The 23,749-nt window shown below is 38.2% G+C and overlaps 1 protein-coding gene across 3 annotated transcripts in view; it reads left to right on the forward strand.

Moving 5' to 3' along the window:
* The window catches only part of LOC126106578 (CWF19-like protein 2), a 217,646-nt gene extending 200,958 nt beyond the window's left edge, over positions 1 to 16,688 (forward strand). Inside the window, exons 15-16 of one of the 3 annotated variants that reach the window (XR_007523368.1) lie at positions 12,068 to 12,195; positions 16,291 to 16,688. The gene's annotated coding sequence lies outside the window, so the exon portion shown is untranslated. Of the gene's footprint in view, positions 1 to 12,067; positions 12,280 to 16,290 lie in introns of those variants that run through there. The other 2 variants (XR_007523369.1, XM_049912921.1) reach the window with 2 other exon arrangements.
* Positions 16,689 to 23,749: the final 7,061 nt, after the last annotated feature.

Consider the following 23,749-nt stretch of genomic DNA (forward strand, 5'->3'; position numbering starts at 1 on the left):
GAACCCTTATAACTTTCCGGTTCAGTAAATTGTGAACCAAGAGAGTGAGTGGGGCCATGAACCTTAAACTTACCCATGGCCCAGTGAGCTGAAGTATCGTCTTCTAAGCAACTTCATTGGCCATTTTTCTAGCCTTGACAAAATTTTTAACAATGGTGTCTGTTTGAAGTGAGGTCAGACTCCTACACTTGTATGCTCAGCCGCCCACTAATGCGCACACGAAAGTGTTGTCTTTTGCTCCACTGCAGTTGTTTCTCATGATCTGTGCATCTTTCATGAGTGGGAGGAGATCTTTAATGTACCAAATGTTAGACAATGATGAAGCAGACTGATAAGCCAAGATGAGAAAAACTGATGACTGTTCATGACTTTTGTGTACAGCAGCAGTAATGGCAAAATTGATCCATAGAAGGGGTACATCCCACTCGATGTGGTCCTGTAATTGGAGATTGGTGATAGTATTTATAGAACAACTCAAGGAATGCTTTGTGTGTAACAGTTTTTTTGTTTATTATTGTGAAGTGGTACCACCATTAGAGCAGGCAAACCCGTTTAAAATACATTTTGAACAATATTAGGAAAAGGACAGATTGCTACTCGCTGTAAAGATGACATATTGAGTTGCAGACAGGCTCAATGAAAAGACTTGCACAATACAGCTTTCATCCAAAGCCTTCTTCAGTAAAGAAAGATATAAAAGTGTTTAAAATACAGGGCTATTACAAATGATTGAAGCGATTTCATAAATTCATTGTAGCTCCATTCATTGACATATGGTCACGACACACTACAGATACGTAGAAAAACTCATAAAGTTTTGTTCGGCTGAAGCCGCACTCCACGTTTCTGCCGCCAGAGCGCTCGAGAGCGCAGTCAGACAAAATGGCGACAGGAGCCGAGAAAGCGTATGTCGTGCTTGAAATGCACTCACATCAGTCAGTCATAACAGTGCAACGACACTTCAGGACGAAGTTCAACAAAGATCCACCAACTGCTAACTCCATTCGGCGATGGTATGCGCAGTTTAAAGCTTCTGGATGCCTCTGTAAGGGGAAATCAACGGGTCAGCCTGCAGTGAGCGAAGAAACAGTTGAATGCGTTCAGGCAAGTTTCACGCGTAGCCCGCGGAAAATGGGCTCATGCCACAACTGGAGACCGACAGCGCCGACTTCATCTTTCAACAGGATGGTGCTCCACCGCCCTTCCATCATGATGTTCGGCATTTCTTAAACAGGAGATTGGAAAACCGATGGATCGGTCGTGGTGGAGATCATGATCAGCAATTCATGTCATGGCCTCCACGCTCTCCCGACTTAACCCCATGCGATTTCTTTCTGTGGGGTTATGTGAAAGATCCAGTGTTTAAACCTCCTCTACCAAGAAACGTGCCAGAACTACGAGCTCGCATCAACGATGCTTTCGAACTCATTGATGGGGACATGCTGCGCCGAGTGTGGGAGGAACTTGATTATCTGCTTGATGTCTGCCGAATCACTAAAGGGGCACATATCGAACATTTGTGAATGCCTAAAAAAACTTTTTGAGTTTTTACATGTGTGTGCAAAGCATTGTGAAAATATCTCAAATAATAAAGTTATTGTAGAGCTGTGAAATCGCTTCAATCATTTGTAATAACCCTGTACATTTTGAGAACTTACCGAATTATGACCAACAGCGGTGACTACCCAAATGCGAGCTTAGTTTGATAGAGTGGAAGTCCTCAAACCATCAGAGGAAGAAATTAGTGTTGCACTAAAGTATCTCAAAAACAGCAAAGTTTCAGAGTGTGGTGATATCACAGGAGAGGTGCGCCACTTGTGAAACATTGATGGATGTTTGAAGCTGTTAATATCTACCATTTGAAGAGCAGAAATAATTCCTGTAGAATGGAAGGGACCAATTATATATCCCAGCTGATCCTACAGATGTATCCAAATACCGAGAGATTTCATTACTGGAAATTGCTTATAAACTCTTTAAAACACTGCTGCTAAACTATTGCCTGAAGCAGATGTAGGCCCCCATCAATGAGGCTTTGTCACTGGATGGTTGACTCTTGGTCACATATTTACCTTGAGGCAGCTGATAGGAAAATTTTACAAGTTCAGTCAGCCGAGTGTGGGAGGAACTTGATTATCTGCTTGATGTCTGCCGAATCACTAAAGGGGCACATATCGAACATTTGTGAATGCCTAAAAAAACTTTTTGAGCTTCTGACAGCATTGACCACTCCATGGAGTGGAGAACATTAGAAGAATTTCACTTCTTAATGAAACGCATCCAACAAATTGCAGTTTGGTACACTCAATCAACTTACCAAGTACAGTTAGGCAACCAGCTATCGCCATCATTCAATATTCACAATCGATTGAGACGAGAACAATTGGCACCAAACGCATTCACTTGGTCTTGGTCTTGTAAAAAGTAGACTGCCACACCTGACACATCAAATAAATTGAAAAGGTGGGAGCAGACACCATCCCGGCATTTGCCAGCGATGTTGCGGTCCTTGGCAACACCCTGGAGGAATTATCACTGATACTCCCCAATTTCTCCACAGCGTGAAGAAAATTGGGCTTGTGGTTTGTGATGATAAAATGTCTCATCATATGATGTTGTCTGGCTCTCCTTCCTTACATTGTTGTTGGTGGGCATATCTCTGAATGAATTCAATTACCTTGGGTCCGTACTGACTAGTAAAAGTGAAGTGATGAAATAAGTGCATCAATAAATAATTAACGCTAATTGTATGTTCTTTCATCTTAACAGTTTATTCAAGTCACATGTAATATAAGAAGAATAAGATTCAGCTGCATATGACACTAGTGTGGCTGATACTTGTATGTGGTTGTGAAACCTGGGCGACAGCAACAACTGAAGAAGCAGTCTATGCCTCTGAGAGAAAGACACTTTGAAAGATCTATGGACCCATCTACAATACCGTGGAATGTAAATTGGAACAAAGAAATATGCGGTTTGCAGAACCACACATTGGCCAAATATTAGGGCAGAAAAGGTTGTGGTGGTTTGCCCACGTTTTTCAAGCTGATGAATCCTTCCCTAATCAAGTCCTCCATTCTCAACTTTATGGAAAATATCCAAGGGGTTATCCAAAGATGTGATGGCAGGGTTGAGTACTACCAGTCCTTAAACAAATGGAGCCAATAGAGCTGGAAGATGAAGCTAGAGACCAGCAATGATGGACTACCATGTGCTGTAGTTACATCCCCTGTTGTGAATGACGGACTTACCTTTTTTATTCTAATTTTTGTTTTGTTTCTTTATAATTTTTGAACGATGGAAACTCCAGGTTGGATGACAGCAATATAAGGAAAATACAGATTGCTACTTACCACTTACAATTAACTTTGAGCCACAGTCTTTATCAGAAAAAGAAAGAGAAACACACACACCATTCATTCGCGCAAACAAGCACACCAAATACACACACGACCTCCAACTCGGGCGGCTCGGACCAGAATGCAACTGTCACATGGGATGAAAGTGGCTATCCGGAGGGGGCAGGGAAGGGGAAGGGATAGAAATGTATGGTTGGGGAGAGAGGGAAGCACTGTCTTATGGAGTGTGTAGGAACTATACTGCCAATAGGCACATCGTCTGGAGGCTGTGGGGAAAAATAAAGCAAAAAGGCGAAAGACAGACAGGTGCGTCGGCAGAGGGCAGCACACAAAGGGAGTGGGAGAGAAGAAACTGTTGGATGGAGGGTGTGGGAACACTATGTTACTGGAGAAACTAGGTGCATAACAATGCTAATTCATGACAAAATATCTTGTTTTTCTGACTTGTGTTACAACTGCTGCAGTATTAGAAAGAACTACTTAATTTTACTTAACAAACAGTGCCAAAATAAACGTAATAAAATTGCAAAACCACACCAGTCTTGGGTGCTTTTTGAATTCATATTAATATTATACAACAACTTTATTATTTTTAATGTAACAAAAAGTTTAATTGTACATTACAACATCTTAAACTCAATAGAAAGAGCAGCAGATAAGTGTTAAAGGAATCCAAAAGGTGTTTTTATCCATGTGGGAATGAATTCCCTTCGAAGCAGCAATGAAGAATAAATCAAAAACCACACAAGGAACCTTATTTGAATGGCCAGAAGCCTCTACTCGACTTCCAGAATAATAATCAATGGTGCTGTGTCCAGGAGATTTGTGAGTGACAGTTATGTGTAGAGAATAAATGGCAATAAAAGAACAATGCAGTAAACTAGGAGTCATTTTCATTGATCCCAACAAAGCCCTAAGTGCAAAGTGTCTTGCCAAGGATGCTCTGTATCTGAGTAAGTTAAGATAAAAATATTTAGTAAGATGTTCACAGATACTTGCCATCTAAAAATTAGGGAACTGATAAGTAGTGATTGGAAAAATCTTATGAAGAAATACGAGGGACCAAGCTAAGCCATTATCTTGAAAGAAACGTGCTAAAGCCTTTGAGAAACAGTCAAGGTAAGTATGTTATGCCCTGGAATACAAATGGTGTAAATATATGCTTCAAATAACAAAAACTCCAAAATAGATGAATTGGAAATTTGCAAATACTATAGTTTTTGTTATTAAAAAGAGCACTGGTTTCCTGAGGACACAATTAAAATTTTAAGTAAAGCAGGGAATTACAGGTTAGCAAGTAGTTCTGCAGAAGAAACAGGTCACATGGAGGCTCATGTATACTTCTGCATAGTGATATAAATTATGAAACCAGAAATTGTCTTCAGTACCTCTTATAATAATCTCAATATATAGAATCCCCAGGAGGTCAACAACAGAACTATTGTTGTCTAAGTTTCAAATTATGCTAGAAGACCTTCGTAGAGAAAGAAAGAAAGAAATCTAATAGCTGCTGATTTTAGTATTGATATCACATGTGATAGTACACGGTGTGGCAAATAAAAGTATCCCATCTGAGTGGATTCGATCGGAATTTGTGGCAGCATTAACGGAGAAGGAAAAGATCTACAGCTACTTCCAACAGATTGGAGCAACTACCCATACAGCCGGCCAAACATTGGAGCACATTTACAGAACCTTCATGCCTGACAGCGATGTTAGCAGAGATCAGTCTGGCCGCAGCCCTAACTGACCACTCAGGTTATCTGTTCTGTCTGTGTGTGATTACTTTGTGTGGGGAGCCCTCAAGTCTAAGGCATATTGCAACAACCCTCTTAGCCTTCAAGAATTGCAGCAGAACATTACGGATCAGACTGTAGCAATTTCAGCAGTCTAGCTTCGATCCACCAATAACGTGCTGATCAGGCCCAAAAGTGGTTAATTTCAACATCTGCTGTAATCAGGTTAGTACTGTATTTCCTTTCCTCTTCTGGTTTTTTGTACCCAGGAACTCTGTTCTCCAGACCAGTTTTATTTGCCCCACCCTGTAGCTATGTTTCAAGACTGAATTTCTTTGAATCTACTGGAGGCAATAGCCAGTGAGTAACCTGTATTGACAATGTTTTAACTAATTATATATATGAAGGTCTCTGTAAATTTTGTGTAGATTTAATTACAATATTATGAAAAGGATAGTTGCTACACACCATATAGTGGAGATGCTGAGTTGCAGATAGGTACAACAGACAGGCTGTCAACAAGTAAGCTTTCAGCCAAAAAAGGCCTTTTCGGAATTAGACAACTCCTCTCTCTCTCTCTCTCTCTCTCTCTCTCTCTCTCTCTCTCTGACCTCAGCAGGCAGAGCCTGTTGTTGTGCATGTGTGTGTGTGTGTGTGTGTGTGTGTGTGTGTGTGTGTGTGTGTTGTCTAAATACTTTTCATAATATTGTCATTATTCCAGCCTGGATTTTCCATTGTTTGATTTTGTCTAGTTTTAAGTATTTCAGATCATTGTACATTATTGATGAGCTGACACAGACAGACGAATATTTCAAGTGTGAAAACCCATATGAGAAGGAACTTCAGTAAAGAAAACTTGCTAATTTAGTGATACACTGAGGTAAAAAAAGTCATGGGATAGTGATATGCACATATATAGTTGGCAGGAGTATCATGCACATGATGTATAAAAGGGCAGTGCACTGGCAGAGCTGTCATTTGTACTCAGGTGATTCACGTAAATAGGTTTCCGACGTGATTATGGCTACACAGTGGGAATTAAAAGGCTTTGAATGTGGAATGGTAGTTAGAGCTAGACACGTGGGACTTTCCATTTCCGAAATCTTTACAGAATTCAATGTTCTGAGATCCACAGTGTCAAGAACATGCTGAGAATACCAAATTTCAGGTATTACGTCTCAAAACGCAGAGTGCAGTGGTCGACGGCATACACTTAATGACCGAGTGCACCAGTATTTGCGTAGAGTTGTGTTAATATACGAGCAACACTGCACGAAATAATGGAGAAATCGACATGGGACGTATGACAAACGTATCCTTTAGGACAGTGCAGTGAAATTTGCCATTAATGGACTGTGGGAGCAGACGACCGACACGAGTGCCTCTGCTAAAAGCACCACACCAACTCTTCTTCAGTTGTGACCCTATTGGTATCGGTTGGACTGTAGATGACTGGAAAACCGTAGTCTGGTCAGACGAGTCCCAATTTCAGGTGATAAGAACTGACGTAGGAGTCGAGTGTAGCTTAAACCCCATGAAGTCACAGACCCAATTTGTCAACAGAGCACCATGCAAGCTGGTGGCGGCTCCATAGTGGTGTTGGATGTGTTTATGTGGAATGGACTGTGTCCACTGGAAATGGTTGTGTGTGGCTACTTGGAGACAATTTGCAACCGTTCACGTACTTCACTTTTATCGATGACAATAGGCCGTGTCACCAGGCCACAATTGTGTCCGACCGGTTTGGAGAACATTCTTGACAGTTCGAGTGAATTATTTGGCCACCTATACTGCCCGACAGGAATCCCATCGAACATTTATGGGATGTAATTGAAAGGTCAGTTCGTGCACAAAACGCTGCCCTGGCAACACTTTCCCAATTGTGGATGGCTATAGAGGCACCATTGGTCAGTATTTCTGCAGGAGACTTCCAACAACTTGTTGAATCCGTGCCACATTGAGCTGCTGCACTACACCCGCCAGAGGATGTCCGACACAATACTAGGAGATATCCCGTGACTTCTGTCTCTTAGTGTAAGCTAAAAGAGAAAAGAAACGGCCTTTTGATCATTGTAACTCAAGTGATGAAAACTTTTAAAAATTCCTAAATAATTTTCTTGGTGTCTTCAACGAAATATTTCCACCCAGACCCTACAACAGTAAAGGGACAAATTAAAGCACACTGTAAAAGTATATTTGAAAGAATTGTCCAGACAGGAAAATAGTTGGAAAATAACAGCCTAATTTTAAACCATAAAAATAAGACAACAGCTGTGTGATCAGTCATTAAATCTGAGTTAAATCTAAATTAATATTGAAGCAAACACTGTTGCAAGTGCAACTCAAGTACTACAGTGCTTCACTGAATTCTTTATAAATGTAGCAAAGTCTGATGTAAATGTAACAGATAATTACAACAAAGTAAACCTCTCTGGCATTAATAAAACTCTGAATGCCTTACAAAACATTTAAAAGTCTCTATGAAGCATTCAAAAATAAAAACTCTGCAAGTTGGGATGGAATATTCACTAAAGTTGTTAAAGCAGTACAGAACAAAATTTCAAATTCAGAAGCTCAAACAATAAATCAATGTTCTGAAAAGGGCTGTTTCCCAGAGATATGTGCTGAAGTCAAAGCACTTTTCTAAAGGTGTCGGGAGAGGTCATGAGAAATCAGTTCTACCAGTCATATCTACAATATTTGATAAAGTTGCTGTTGCCCAAATTCAAAACTTCATCGCAAAATATTCTTATTCTGAACAATGAATTTGGTTTTAAAGAAGGGGAAAAACACTATAGAGGCAGTGAACAGTTTCATTGACAAAATAAGTACATCATTGGACAATAGCTATAGTGTGGCAGGCATTTTCTATGACCTCACAAAGATTTTTGATTGTGGAAGTCATCCACTGCTTTTTCACAAACTTGAAAACATTGGGGGCAGTGCCCTGCAATGGCTTAAATCCTCCTTATAAAAAAGAAAGCAAAGAGAAGCATTTCTTTAAATGGAGTAACTTATTATTCTGACTAGAAAAAAAAATAGCTCAGGGTGTTCCACAAGGCTCCATATTAGGCCCAGTCATGTTTCTCTTCTGTGTTAATTACATACCATTAAATATCAGCTTCCCATCAGTTCTGCTCACAGATGATTTTTCTGCGTTAGTTGAACAAGTAATGTATTCAAGAGTAGCATCACATGTTTGTAAAAATGAAGTACTAACAAAATGTCAGTTTCGTTTTCAGAAAGGCTTTTCAACAGAAAATGCTATATATGCTTTCACTGATCAAATATTAAATGCACTGAATAGCTGAACATCACCCATTGGGATATTTTGGGATCTCTCAAAGGCTTTTGATTGTGTGAATCGTAAAATTCTTCTAGATAAACTTAAGTATTGTGCTATGAGTGGGACACTGCACAAATGGTTTAATTCATATTTAAATGGAAGAGTGCAGAAGGTTAAAATTAACCAGCAGAGTCCTCTAACTGGGGAGGTATCAAGAATTGTGTTCCACAGGGTTCAGTCTTGGATACTTTATTGTTCTTAATATATATTAACAACTTGCCACTCTATATTCATGAAGATACACTGCTAGTTCTTTTTGCTGGTGATACAAGTATAGTAATCACACCAAACAATCAAGAATCAGCTGAGCAAATTGCAATAATGTCTTTCAGAAAATTATTAAGTAGTTCTCTACAAATGGACTGTCACTAAATTTTGAGAAAACACAGTTTGTACAATTCTGTATAGTAAATGGCATAACACCATTGATAAATATAGACTATGAACATAAGTCTGTTGCTAAGGGAGAATGCTCAAAATTTCTGGGTGTGCAAACTGATGAGAAATTGGATTGGTAGAAACACATTGATGATCTGCTAAAACGGTTCAGCTTCTTGTGCTATTAGGGTTACTGCAAATTTTGGTGATAAGCATGTCAGTAAATTAGCCTACTATGACTATTTTCATTCACTGCTTTCATATGCCATCATATTTTAGGGCAATTCATCATTAAGGGAGAAATTATTCATTGCACAAAAGCGTGTAATCAGACTAATAGTTGGAGCCCACCCAAGATCACCTTGCAGACATTTATTTAAGGAACTCGGGATATTCACAGTACCTTTGCAATATGTATATTCACTTGTGAAATTTGTCATTAATAACCGACCCCAATTCAAAAATAACAGTGAAGTGCATAGCTACAACACTAGAAGAAAGGACGATCTCCACTATTCTGGATTAAATCTCACTTTGGCATGAAAAGGGGTGAATTATGCTGCCACAAAAATCTTTGGTCATTTGCCAAATAGTATTAAAAGTCTGACAGATAGCCAACCAACATTTAAAAGCAAATTAAAAGAAAAATATAAATGACAACTCGTTCTACTCAATAGATGAGTTCCTAGACATGAAGTAGTAACTAAAAAAAACTGTAAAGAAAACTTGGGTTAAAGTGACATGTTCCACATCATTACGAACTGTCGTATTCATGATCTATGGAACAAGGATTAATCTATGTATGTATGCACATCAGGATTCAGAAAAAATGCACAAATTTGTGATCAGTACCCTCAGCAACTTAGAAACTTGGTCCCAGCTAAATGGGTTGAATTTAACATATCTAAGGCTCACATGATACAATTCAAAACCAAACGGTCAAAATGTAAATGGATTAAGAGTATCCATGACAGCCAAGATAGCTGCCTCAGTTAAATTCTTAGGATTAAATCTGGATAAATATTTGAGCTGGCTGGCACACATTGAGTACCTACACGGCGCGTGCACCGCCCGTCACGGTTTCTGCCTTCCTAGACAGGGATGTGGCGACACCCTTAGTGAAACACTGCTGGCAACGATATATCGCAATCAAGGCCGCACCAAAGAACGTGGATGATACCTTCTTTGTCTGGCCGCATGGACGTGATGCTCTTAACAGATTTTTTGACCACTTCAACTGTCTTCATCCCCATATCAAATTTACTATGGAGGTTGAAAATGATGGGATGCTTCCATTTTTAGACGTTATGGTTTATAAAAAACCAGATGGAATTTGGGACACAGTGTTCACTGAAAGCCGACACACACATATTGGTATCTGCTTTCTAAGAGTTGTCATCCACCACACCAATGCAGTGGCATCCTTAGGACTTTGGTACGGAGAGCATATGCCATTTCCGACGCAGACAGCTTAACCCAAGAACTTGAGCATTTGATGGCTGTTTTTAAGGAAAATGGATACACTGAGAAGCAGATTCGTCGGGCTATGGAGTTTGGACCATCTCCGGAAGTGTATGAAAAGGAACATCGATCTGTGGCCTTTCTTCCTTATGCTGGAGGCTTATCGTTTAAGATTGGACGAATTTTAAGGAATTTTAACATTAAGAGTGTGTTCTGTCTACCTTCTAAGATTAGGGCTCTGCTCGGCTATGTGAAAGATGATTTGGGGCTTAGGAAACCCGGTGTGTACAAAATTCCGTGTCAATGTGGGAAAGCTTACATTGGCTGTTCGATTTGCACAGTGCATGACAGGTGTGTGGAACATCGCCGTCATACGAGACTACAACAGCCGGAAAAATCGGCAGTAGCAGAACACTGCCTAAATGAGGGACACAGTATGAAATTTGGTGAAACTGTGGTTGTTGCCAACATTTCCGGTTTTTGGAACAGTGTCTATAAAGAGGCGATTGAAATTAGGTTGACTGATAATTTAATCAACAGAGACAATGGGTTTCCTCTTAGCAAGACATGGAATCCTGTATTATCTCGCATCAAAACTGAACGTTCTTCGGTGTGGCCTTGATTGCGATATATCGTTGCCAGCAGTGTTTCACTAAGGGTGACGCCACCTCCATGTCTAGGAAGGCAGAAACCGTGATGGGCGGCGCATGCGCCGTGTACTGAACGGTGGCCTATATAGGATGTCGATTTGCAGCCTGGCGTCAGTTCTCAGTGGGACTCATCAGCAGAAGCAGCATTTTCCTGAAGATGGCGACCAGTTGGATTGCCGAAATATCGGGTCAAGTTGATTTTAGGATCCGGCAGCAAACCCGAAGAGACTTTCAAGACTTATTACGCCAGGAAAGCCTACATAATCACAGGAAACCATTTTGTTTATTCACATAACACAAGAAAGAAAGAAAATTTTATGCTTCCCACCACCTCAAATTGTATGCACAGGGATCTCAATATATGGGAATGAAAATTTATAATATATTAAAAAGGGACAAGTTAATGCAGATGAATTTAAGTCTACTTAAAAAAAGCTACATGAGGTGTTGAGACTGAAATGTTGTTACTCAGTGGATGAATTCATGGGATGAACTGGAAATGTGAGCCAGACTCAAAGTGTTACATATCGTAAGAAGTATCATGTGAATGATGTTCTTTATTTTAGTATTATTATTTGTGTAAAAATCATTTTAAATGTATTAAACAATTTTGACATGTCTCCTGCATGCAAATCAAATAGATTGTCATTAGAGGAATAAACCACAATTCCACTAATGTCCCTGAATTCACTCAGCCACATTACATCCATAAAAGAAAAAGAAAAATGTTCACTCTTATTCCCAATTAGAACAACAACATCCATATTTTCATGAAAATATTAAGACCACAAGCCCATTAACGGTTCTGAGAAACAAAATTGTCTCCCATCTACGACATTAACATTAACCGTAAAGTCAGTACTGTTTTTTGTTTAAAAATGGCTATAGAATACAGCTATTGTGTTTTTCAGTTAGTGTATTAGTGTTATCATCATATAACAACATCTGTATTTATCATAAAATAATAGTTATCTGCATGTTATAAGAGCATAGTACTTTTCATTCACCTAACATGTATCTTTAGTTATTGAATCAACAAAATGAAAACAGTGGAAGGAGTGGCTGAAAAGTTACGTTTTTAAATGTCTGTTTAATTGTCACACAAATTATCTCATGTAATTCTTTTATTTCTTTCAGAAATGCCTCTGTTCCACCAATGAACCAGCTACTACTAACATTCAGGTACTTTGCCTCTGGCGATTTCTTTCTGTCCATTGGAGACTTTATTGACACTGACAAGGAGACAGCCAGCAGGATTATTAAAAGTATGTGTATGTCAATGGACACCGTGCTCAAGAGACAGTTTTTTTAAATTATTTCAGTTCTCCATTGTAATTAAATGAAAATAAAATAAACAAATGTAAAAGGATTAATACATTTTTATTCTGAAACCATTTGCTTTAATATCTCTTTTTCTAATACTAATTTTGAGCTTTGTTGTTATTGTTGTTGTTGTTGTTGTGGTCTTCAGTCCTGAGACTGGCTTGATGCAGCTTTCCATGCTACTCTATCCTATGCTAGCTTCTTCATCTCCGAGTAACTACTGCAACCAACGTCCTGAATTTGCTAAGTGTATTCATCTCTTGGTCTACCTCTACGATTTTTACCCTCCACAATTCCCTCCAATACTAAGTTGGTGATATCTTGGTGCCTCGGAACATGTCCTGCCAACCAGTCCCTTCTTTTAGTCAGGTTATGCCACAATTTCCACTTCTTCCCAATTATATTCAGTACCTCCTCATTAGTTATGTGATCTATCCATCTAATCTTCTGCATTCTTCTGTAGCACCACATTTCGAAAGCAAGACTTCCTGACACTTAAATCTATATTGATGTTAACAAATTTATCTTCTTCAGAAACGCTTTCCTTGCCATTGCCAGTCTACATTTTATATCCTCTCTACTTTGACCATCATCAGTTATTTTGCTCCCCAAATAGCAAAACTCCTTTACTACTTTAAGTGTCTCATTTCCTAATCCAATTCCCTCAGCAGCACCTGACTTCATTTGACTACATTCCATTAACCTCATTTTGCTTTTGTTGATGTTCATCTTATATCCTCCTTTCAAGACACTGTCCATTCCATTCAGCTGCTCTTCCAAGTGCTTTGCTGTCTCTGACAGAATTACAATGTTGTCGGTGAACCTCAAAGTTTTTATTTCTTCTCCATGGATTCTAATTCCTACTCTGAATTTTTCTGTTGTTTCCTTTACTGGTTGCTCAATATACAGAGTGAATAACATGGGGGATAGGCTACAACCCTGTCTCACTCCCTTCCCAACCACTGCTTCCCTTTCATGCCCCTCGAGTCTTGTAACTGCCATCTGGTTTCTGTACAAATTGTAAATAGCGCTCCCTGTATTTTACCCCTGCCACCTTCAGAATTCTAAAGAGAGTATTCCAGCCAACATTGTCAAAAGCTTGCTCTAAGTCTACAAATGCTAGAAATGTAGGTTTGTCTTTCCATAATCCATCTTCTAAGGTAAGTCATAGTGTTAGTATTGCCTCGTGTGTTCCAGCATTTCTACAGAATCCAAACTGATCTCCCCCAAGTTTGGCTTCTACCGGTTTTTCCATTCGTCTGTAAAGAATTCGTGTTAGTATTTTCCAGCCATGACTTATTAAACTGATAGTTCAGTAATTTTCACACCTGTCAACAGCTGCTTTCTTTTTAATTGGAATTATTATATTGTTCTTGAAGTCTGAGGATATTTCGCCTGTCTCATACATCTTGCTCACCAGATGGCAGAGTTTTGTCATGGCTGGCTCTCCCAAGGCTATCAGTACCACTAATGGAATGTTGTCTGTTCCTGGTGCCTTTTTTTGACTTAGGTCTTCCAGTGCTCTGCCAAGTTCTTCACACAGTATCATATCTCCCATCTCATCTTCGTCGATGTCCTCTTCAATATCCATAATATTGCCCTTAAGTACATCGTCCTTGGATAGACCCCTCTCTCCCTCCATCTTTCTGCTTTCCCGTCTTTGCTTAGGACTGGTTTTCCATATGAACTTTTGATATTCTCTTTTCTCCAAAGGTCTCTTTAATTTTTCTGTAGGCAGCATCTATCTCCCTGAAACTCTGTACAACCTCTGATTTAGTCAGTTTATCCAGGTCTCATCTCCTTAAATTCCCACCTTTTTTGCAGTTTCTTCAGTTTTAATCTACAGGTCATAACCAATAAATTGTGGTCAGAATCCACATCTGCCCCTGGAAATGTCTTACAATTTAAAACTTGGTTCCTAAATCTCTGTCTTACTATTATATAACCTATCTGAATTTTCCCGTGTCTCCAGGCCTCTTCCATGTATACAACCTTCTTTCATGATTCTTAAACCAAGTGTCAGCTATGGTTACGTTATGCAGCATGAAAAATTCTGCCAGGCGGCTTCCTCTTTCATTCCTTGCCCCCATTTCATTTTCACTTACTACTTTTCCTTCTCTGCCTTTTCATACTGTCGAATTCCGGATACCCATGACACTTAAATTTTTGTCTCCTTTAATTATCTGAGTAATTTCTTTTATTGCATCATACACTTCTTCAATCTCTTCACCATCTGCGAAGCTAGTTAGCATATGAACTTGTACTACTGTGGTAGGCATGGGCTTGGAATCTATCTTGGCTACAATAATGTGTTCACTATGCTGTTCACAGTAGCTTATCCGCACTCCTATTGTTTTATTCAGTATTAAACCTACTCCTGCATTACCCCTATTTTATTTTGTATTTAGCCTATAACCCTATATTCATCTGACCAGAAGTCTTGTTCCTCCTGCCACCGAACTTCACTAATTCCCACTATATCTAACTTTAACCTGTCCATTTCTCTTTTTAAATTTTATAACCCAGCTGCTCGATTAAAGGATCAACATTCCACACTCCAATCCATTTCTTCTGATAACGACATCGTCCTGCGTAGTCCCCGCCTGGAAATCCGAATGGGGGAGTATTTTACCTCTGGAATATTTTACTCAAGAGGACACCATCATCATTTAACCATACAGTAAAGCTGCATGCCCTCGGGAAAAATTATGGCTGTAGTTTTGCCTTGCTTACAGCCGTTTGCAGTACCAGCACAACAATGCCATTTTGGTTAATTTTTACTAGGTCTGATTGGTCTATCATCCAGACTGCTGCCCCTGCAACTACTGAAAAGTCTGCTGCCCCTCTTCAGGAACCACACATTTGTCTGAGCTTTATGTTCTTTCAACTGACAGTTGTTTCTGTGTTGTCTAGTTCTTGTCATGCTACTTTTGAAGCGGCACCACCTTTAATTCTGGTAATTCTTTCACATTTGAGAATAGGTATTTTTATTCTAAACAAAAACTGACAGTTTTAAGCTGAGATTTTTGTAGAAAATAAGAACACAATGAGTCACATCTCCAATTACTTCCCCTTCCCTCCCAGATTACATATAGCTTCTAGAGGTGATTGCACAAGCCAAAATTATATATGAAATAGTTTCTGTTACTCAGACATTTGGGGGCAGTAGATCCACACCAAATTACTGATCCAAATCATGTTTTTCCTTTATTAAAGCTTTTTGGATGGATGCATGGGAGGAAATATAAATTTTTCTGTCACTTTGATCTAAATGCAAAAATCACCATCTTCTGTATTAATGTCTTATCTCCGAAATTAGAATTGATCTTGTTTTGCCGTACTCTCCATGTGAAAAACAACATGTGGATCATTTTGGCTCCAAGTTATGGCTCTCATTCAGTGCGAAAGCGGAATTGATCCAAGTGCAAAATAATATTATGATTGTGAGTTAAAGTTTGGAGTTTGTGTAATATATTAAGTCAAAATAGTTGCTTATTTTTTATAACAATGATTGTATAAATATTGCATACAACTGACTGCAGAGTAATTTTTCAACTGGTAACAAAAGATGATGTTGACTGTATAGAACTCAGCTGTCCCATTCCAGTTATTTTTTCATTTTTGACTGTGTTTATATTCTCTTTCCTCTTTGCTGCGCATTATATTCTCTTTGTTGCGTACAAGTGTAATGTTCTTGCTGTTTGTATGTACATTTTCCAAGTTAGAATAGTGTGTCAGTGAAATGGACAATACAAATAGAGATGAAAATACATTAACATTACAAAATTCATTGAGCAGTTACGAAAGTAATGTGGATTTTTCCAGCAATCATTCACCCTACCAGCCCACAGACCATGTGATAGGCTATAGAGGTGTGTATATCTATGAAGAGTGGTTATAATATAGTGGAATTTGGAATGATTGCCATTAGATTTGCTGGAGATTTGACCATCTCTCTGATTTAGTAACTTGCATTTTACCTTCCTACCGTGGAGATCTTGGCATTTGATTTTTATCAGAGATTTTATTACTTCCAGATATTTCTCAAGAGATTGGCCAGTCTTCTTCTAGTGTGATAGGTAATTTAGGAGAAGATGTTGACAATGAAGAGACTGATTAACATATTAGAGGAAGAATACGGCTAAGAAATATGGATGGAGTAGAAGAATAAAAAGAAAATCCAAAATAACAACAGGTCAGGAATACACCAACATAAATTGTAACACTGTGCCAGCAAATGTATTCATGCCTGTTGAATATAACTGCCACCATAAATGCAGTGAGTAAGTTACTGCTCAAAATCAGAAAATGACGCATAACATGTATTACCAGTTATCTTCATTGGACTCGCAAATGACTTGGTTATGTAATGTTAAAAAACTATAGTACCCAAATGATGTAAGAAAAGGTGTTCTATTCAGGCACCTAACAACAAAAGTGTGACAAGACAGTTCGTATTATGTGATAAAAGAGTTTGTAAAAATTTCTCACTGTGTGTGATCCAAGTTAGCAAAAAAGAATTTATTATACACTACGAATTAAAAAAAGTCTCTAGAATACCTGAAAATGACAAAAGGGGACGAATATCTCATCCTAGCAAGATCTCTGAGGAGAAAGTGACATGGATCAGAGACCATATTAAAAGCTTTCGTAAATACGCGAATGGTCACAGGTTTGTTTGATCCGTGAGAAAGTGTCACAGAGGTACTGAAGAAGCTGAAATGGCAGACTTGAAGGCAGACTTGAAGGCAGACATAAACTGTTCCGAGGAAGTCTACTAACAAAGTTTCATGAACGATCTCTAAATTATGACTCTAGAAATGTACTACAACCCCTGCATATTGCCCACATAGGGATCGTGAGGATAAGCAGCTGATAGCAGGAAATTTAAAGGGGGGAGGAACTACATCTCATGGTGGAAACTCTTTTTTAGTATAAGATCAGTGTCCAGTGGGAAACTCAGCCAGGCAAGTACTAAAGATGTTAAAAAAGTTCAAGATACTCAGAAAAGTAAAGTGAAAAATAATGTTAGTATATTTCATCAAAATATTGGGGGATTGAAGAATAAAATTGATCAGCTTCTGCTTTGTTTAGAAGATATAGAAACTGAGAATGTAATAGATGTACTATGCCTGTCTGAGCATCACATTGTCACTGATATGCAAAAGGTTAGCATCAATGGGTACAAATTAGCTGCACATGTAAGTAGGGATAATATGATGAGAGGAGGAGTTGCCATATATGTCAAAAGCTTCCACAGTGTAAAAAATTTAGAAACTAAAACATTTTGTGTAGAGCAACATATGGAAGCATGTGCCACTGAACTAAAACTAAATGATGGCACTTTCAGAATTGTAACAGTGTATAGGTCCCCCGCAGAGAATTTCCAGCTATTTCTAGAAAACTTGGTTGCTTTGTTGTGCTATATGTCAGACAGGGGGAAGCAAGTTGTCATTTGTGGGGATTTCAATGTTGATTCCCTGAAAGAGTGTAATAGGAAGAATGACCTTGTAGTATTACTCAGTTCTTTCAATTTGAGCTCCGTCATTGATTTTCCTACTCGGATAACAAAGAACAGCAGGACATTGATAGATAACTTTTTTATAGACCAAGATAAGTTTAAGGACATAAATGCTTATCCTGTTGAGAATGGTCTTTCGGATCATGGTGCATGGCTAGTTACAGTACATGACATAGCTCCATGCAGTATATCAAATCAGAATTTCAAAGCAGTGTGTTCAATTAACAATATAAATATTGCAAACTTTAGGGAAAGCCTACAGCAGGTAGACTGGGATGAAGTGTATAAGGAACCCGATGCAAACTTGAAATATAACTTATTTCACGATACATTCTTAAGGGTATTTGAAAATTGTTTTGCCAAGAAAATAGTTAAACATAATTCCAAGAGAACATATAAAAAATCTTGGCTAACTAAAGGAATAAGAATATCTTGCACCCGTAAAAGAGAACTGTATCTAACAGCAAGAGGGAGTACTGACCCCAAAATTGTTCAATATTATAAAAACTATTGTGCGGTACTAAGAAAAGTTATTAAAAAGTCCAGAAGCATGTGTATAATGTCTGAGATCAGTAACTCTGATAATAAAATTAAAGCAATTGGGAATATTATTGAAAGGGAAACAGGGCAACCAAGAGCACAGGAAGACTTTAGTGCCATAAAACTGAATGACAAGTGTACTAACAAACAATCAGAAATTGAAAATATTTTCAATAATCATTTTTTAAATGTTGTGGAGAAAATAGGATGTAGATCTTCACTAGAAGAGGCAAGGCTACTAATAGAAGAGGTCATACCTGTGCAGTTTGAAACAACTGTATTTCCACCAACCTCTCCCTCTGAAATCAGTAAAATAATAAACTCACTGAAAAGTAAAAGCTCTTACGGAATTGATGGCATTTCCAGCAAGGTACTTAAATCTTGTTCCCCCACAGATAAGTAGGATTCTCAGCCACGTATGTAATAGCTCTTTGGAGCAGGGTGTTTTCCCCGATAGACTGAAATATACCATTGTAAAACCTTTGCAAAAAAGGGGGGATACGTCGGATGTCAACAAGTACCACCCAATCTCTTTTCTGACAGCTCTATCAAAAATTTTTGAGAAAGTAATGTATTCAAGAGTAGCCTCCCATATTTGTAAAAATAAAGTACTAACAAAATGTCAGTTTGGTTTTCAGAAAGGCTTTTCAACAGAAAATGCTATGAACGCTTTCACTGATCAAATATTAAATGCTCTGAATAACCAGACATCACCCATTGGTATTTTTTGTGATCTCTCAAAGGCCTTTGATTGTGCAAATCATGGAATTCTTTTAGATAAGCTAAATCATTATGGTTTGAGGGGGGCAGTGCACAAATGGTTTAATTCATACTTAACAGGAATAATGCAGAAAGTTGAAATAAGTGGTTCATGTAATGTTAAAACAACAGCTGATTCCTCAAACTGGGGGGCTATCAAGTACGGGGTCCCACAGGGTTCGGTCTTAGGTCCTATACTGTTCTTGATATACATTAATGACTTACCATTCCACACTGATGAAGATGCAAAGTTAGTTCTTTTTGCTGATGATACAAGTATAGTAATAACATCCAAACACCAATAACTAAGTGATGTAACTGTAAATGATGTTTTTCACAAAATTATTAAGTGTTTCTCAACAAACGGACTCTCTTTAAATTTTGATAAAACACAGTATATACAGTTCCGTACAGTAAATGACACAACTCCAGTGATAAATATAGACTTTGAACAGAAGTCTGTAGCTAAGGTAGAATTTTCAAAATTTGTAGGTGTGTCCATTGATGAGAGGTTAAACTGGAAGCAAAACATTGATGGTCTGCTGAAACGTCTGAGTTCAGCTATGTATGCTATTAGGGTTATTGCAAATTTTGGTGATAAGAATCTCAGTAAATTAGCTTACTATACCTACTTTCATTCACTGCTTTCGTATGGCATCATATTCTGGGGTAATTCATCGTTGAGTAGAAAAGTATTCATTGCTCAAAAATGTGTAATCAGAATAATTGCTGGAGCCCACCCACGGTCATCCTGCAGACATCTATTTAAGGATCTAGGGATCCTCACAGTAACCTCACAGTATATGTATTCACTTATGAAATTTGTTGTTAATAATCCAACCCAATTCAAATGTAATAGCAGTGTGCATAGCTATAACACCAGGAGAAAGGATGATCTTCACTATGCAGGGCTAAATCTCACTTTGGCACAGAAAGGGGTAAATTATGCTGCCACAAAAGTCTTTGGTCACCTACTAAACAGCATCAAAAGCCTGACAGATAGCCAACCAACATTTAAAAATAAATCAAAAGAATTTATAGATGACAACTCCTTCTACTCATTGGCTGAATTTTTAGATATAAATTAAGGGAGGGGAAAAAAACTTAAACATTAGTGTCATGCAATACTTTGTGTAATGTAATATCTTGTACAGACATCTTTTATTAACCTGACACATTCCACATCATTACGAAGTGTCGTATTCGTGATCTATGGAACAAGTATTAATCTAATCTAATCTAGATTAGAATAATTACACCGTGCACAGAGGCATTCAATCATTCTTCACACATCACGTACATTCAGGAATGGGAATAGACCCTAATAACTTGCACAATTAGGTGTACCCTCTGCTATGCACTTCACAGTGGTTTGCAGATTATGGATGTAGATGTAGATACAAGAGTGACTATGGCAAAAGAAAGTCTTCACATCAGTACTTGTCTCCAGGGCTGTCCATTAATATAATGTATGAAGTATTCAAAGAAAAATGCAAGGCAGAGGAAAAGCCAATTCTAAAAAAGAATGTCTACAAAACAGTGTTCACAACAGAGTTCATTTCACTGTTTTACATAACTAAAACAGAGACATCCAAAACATGTGTAGCAAAAAAACAAAAGAAGACCTAGAAACATGCGTAGTTGTAAGAAACCAGGAGGATGATCATATCAAATTGGCAACTAAAGTGTGAGGTATTTAGAATGACTGTAAAGCAGAAGTTAAAGATGTTAAATCTTTAACAGCTACAAGTTTTGACTTGGAGTGCACACTTCCCCTTCCATATTTAAATGCAAGTGAGTTCTATTATCAAAGGCAACTGAAGATGCTTAGTTTCAGAGTAAATTCCTACCTAAAACATGGAGAAAAAATTGTAATGAACAAGTGGCCTGAACATTGTGGAGCGAGAGGTTTCAGGAAGTGATTTCCTCACACCATCACTATAAAGAAAATTCTCTGCCAGATTTCATGAAAACCCTGTACCTTTTTAGTGGCTGTCACTGTAGACAGAACGGAAAGTGGAACATATTACATTCTGTTATGTTTCTGGTCAACAAATTGTCTCATTTCGAAACTACTGTTATGTGCTACCTTGTGAGTGTCGAACATTCTTACCAAATGGCATGGCTTTCTCTTTCATAAGTCGAGAGCAGAAGAGATGAACAGACATCCTTATGCCTCAGGCAAGGATGGACCTTGGGTGTGGCTGATGGAAGTGTAAACCTTGCATAGTTTGAGACCTGACAAGTTTCTGGATTTTGAAAGCCTAGCAGATCGCTCCAAAGAGTACCAATCTGTTTTTTGGGAGTATGCAAAGATATCACAAATGTGAAAAACAAAATTCTTCAAGGACTCGAGTTTCATGCGTTACAATGATGACTATATAGAATAGTATGAAGTGACTGACTTCAAACCTAATGACAGATTTGCAGGCATTTCTGCCAAGCTTCCGAAATTACATACCTGCACTATAAAGGGCAGCAAAGCCAATACCACACAATAATTTGTTCCACCAGTTCACCATGTATTCTACCCACTAATTTCGCAGGTACTCCAAAGAGTACCTTGTTCTGATTTGACACAGCTTTAATTTCAGTATTTGTTTGTAGCAAAGTGATCCAATTGATTTTTTAGGGCAAAATCAAAACATTTTGTATCTTCTAACAAAAAGATTTCAATAAAACATTAATTTATTCATATTCATTAGTCGACATTTCATTGAAGATTAAACTATAAAAACGATCAATTTCCTTAAAACAAACACAAAAGCTTTTCCCTAGTTTTCTCGAAATGATGGGAATGTCACTTGGATCAGTATGGTTATGCCATCACCATTTAAGTTGAGATACAGTAACAACAGCATCCAGTTTGGATATGTGTCACAGGCACATTTCTACCTTAGCAGTTTAAAAAGATTAGCTTTAATACTAGTATAACAAAATACTTTCTTAAAAATTTTCATCCTCTATTGTACCCCCTTAGTGGTTGAATTTCTGGAAATGCTGCAACACATTTTTTTAAATTTATGACTGAGAATCGAAGTACCAATTTTTGTAGGTCTAACTTCAAAATTTCCTTAATAGTGACATATTTTCAAAAAGGCTTTCATATGCTATTTCACTGTCTTAGGAGCGTAATTTTGAACAAAGCCTTCTTAAATGATGCCTATAGTAAAAGGCCCACACCCTCTCCAAAGATCAAGTTTCTATCCTTAGCGGTTTGGGCCGGCCTGATGAGACAGTGAATCAGCCTGGCACAAATCCATCCCATTGGGCAGGTTGTACTAAACACGCAAACAAAGTTGACACTCGGGGAGTTGACATTGATGGGAGCGACCGTAAAGGCATTTCCCATTTGCCGTTGCTCCCACCAGCCATGGTGCCGAGTGCCAACTTTGTTTGCACGAATATTAGTTCAAATGTGTGTGAAATCTTATGGGACTTACTGCTAAGGTCATCAGTCCCTAAGCTTACACACTACTTAACCTAAATCATCCTAAGGACAAACACACACACTCATGCCAGAGGGAGGACTCGAACCTCCCCCGGGATCAGCCGCACAGTCCATGACTGCAGCGCCCTAGACCGCTCGGCTAATCCTGCGCGGCTGAATATTAGTCTCCTGTTAGCAGCCGCTTTAACTCTACTCTTGGAATAGGAGGAGAAATGCATTGTTTGAACCCAGTATAATGCAAACTCTGACTAAGTTAAGTTTTGGTTTCTGGCAGCTGTCGACCTTAACTGAGGAATAAGTTTTCAAGACAGCAGGAATAGTGATAGATTCAGATAGTGATGGCTGAGATTTTTGCTGAATTGAGAATCATGAGAATGAGGAAGGAGAAGAAAGTGAGACAATGCTGATTCCAAATTTATGTCCAGATTTCTTTAATCAAAGGAAGCCATGCTTCGTCTTTTCAATCTTGTACCTTATGTAATAAACTGGAGCATGTGATGGACAGGTGAAAGTATTTCTCTGTTTCCAAAAATTATAGATTATTTGCAGTAATATGCATTTAATGCCAGTATTTCGTCTTATTTACGTAAAACGTACATTAAAATGACAATTTGTGCCAAAATAGTCTTGTTTATCTAGCGTACGTTACAACTACTGCAAAAATGTACTGAAAAAGACTGGGGCAGTGCCATAATAGACTTAACCAAATCGAAAAACCACACCAGTTGTGGACACTATGTGTATTAACAGCTTTTTCTGTTTTAGACAAAAGCATTATGGTTTTTCGTGTTGCAAAATGGATTGATAAAACAGTAGTGTCCCAATTTCACTCAGCCACAGTACGTCAGTAGCAGAATATATTGTTCCACTTTGTTTACTATTGGGAATCATCCTTTCTGGAAACACCACAACAGTGTCAGAACAATGTTCTGCCTTTCAGTGAAAATATTTAGATCACAGGGCCATTAACACCTCAGAGCAACAACTTTGTCTCCCACCAACCATTATTCACTGAAGCTTGTGAACTTTTTGTGCTTACTCGAGCTAAGTTTCGCACAGTAAAATTAACAGGTAAGTTAGCAATTTTTCAAAGTGCTGCTTCCCCAGCTATAGAACATAGCTTTTGGGTTTCTCAGTTATTGTTACTATTCACATAAACCCATCTATAATTTATAATAAAATAATAGCTATATGTATATGGTTATGTGTTATAAGAGCAGAACAG

Source organism: Schistocerca cancellata, chromosome 10, assembly GCF_023864275.1.
Source record: "Schistocerca cancellata isolate TAMUIC-IGC-003103 chromosome 10, iqSchCanc2.1, whole genome shotgun sequence".
Lineage (NCBI taxonomy): Eukaryota > Metazoa > Arthropoda > Insecta > Orthoptera > Acrididae > Schistocerca > Schistocerca cancellata.